Source organism: Fomitiporia mediterranea (genome assembly GCF_000271605.1).
Source record: "Fomitiporia mediterranea MF3/22 unplaced genomic scaffold FOMMEscaffold_9, whole genome shotgun sequence".
In the NCBI taxonomy this organism is placed as follows: Eukaryota; Fungi; Basidiomycota; class Agaricomycetes; order Hymenochaetales; family Hymenochaetaceae; genus Fomitiporia; species Fomitiporia mediterranea.
The window spans coordinates 1,601,227-1,602,292 of record NW_006760394.1 but is presented as its reverse complement, the minus strand read 5'-3'; positions in this window follow the sequence as shown (position 1 = coordinate 1,602,292).

Here is a 1,066-nt window from a genome sequence, read left to right as displayed (position 1 = left end):
CAGTCTTTCCACATTTGTTCTTCTTGTAGGATTGTGTCTCCTGTATCCTGTTCTTTAACTAGTATTCTTTTACTTATTAGTAAACCATACCCTAGTCTCTTTGTTAACTAGTTTTCTAGATGTAGTAGCTTTACTACTGTTGGATGATTTATGTGAAATTCTCTGATTAACTTTGCTGAATTAGTTAATCCTTTTCTAAATGGTTCTCAAGTATTGTCTATGTTTAGATAGTCTAACCATTTAATCAAATATTAATATTTGTTCCTCCTTTTCCTACTATCTAGTATGTTTTCTACTATGTATTCCTATTCTTTATTAATTAATTCTGGGTCTGGATTAGTGTACACTTGTCTTCCTAGATATTCCTTTTCTCTATAAGGTATTAACAATCCTGAGTAGAAAACTGAATAAATATTTATCCTTTCTAGTAGTTTTAATTTGTAATTTACTACCCTCATCTGTTTCTCTATTTTAAATGGTTCTATGTACCTGTTTGCCAACTTTCTAGTTGGTACTACTAGATTTAAGTTTTTACTGTCTAGTAAAACTAAATCTCCTTCCTTTAATTCTGGAAGATTTCCTCTATGTTTGTTAGTATACTTTTTCATTTGTTCCTGTGATTTCTCTATTGCTTCTTTAGCATTTGCTTGTACTATCTTTATTTCCTCTAGGTATTTGTCTACTTCTTCCACATTTAACTTTTTATAGTTAAAAGTCATATTAGAATGTCTTTCATATATCAGGTAAAAGGGTGTGTGTTTAGTAGTAGAATGCTGCTTATTATTATATACAAATTCTGCTGTTAGGATAAACTCCTCCTAATCTTCTTGTCTGTAGTTAACATAACACTTTAGATATTGTTCTAATTCTTGATTTACTCTTTCTGTTTGTTCATCTGTTTCTGGATAGTAAGCAGTTGATAATACTTGTTTAATACCTAGTTGTACACATATTTGCTTAGTAAAATTACTAGCAAATTGTGGTCCTCTGTCTGTAGTTATTTTCAAAGGTAATCCATGTTTTGAGAAAACATGTTGTATAAATAACTTTACTGTTTCTTTAGAAT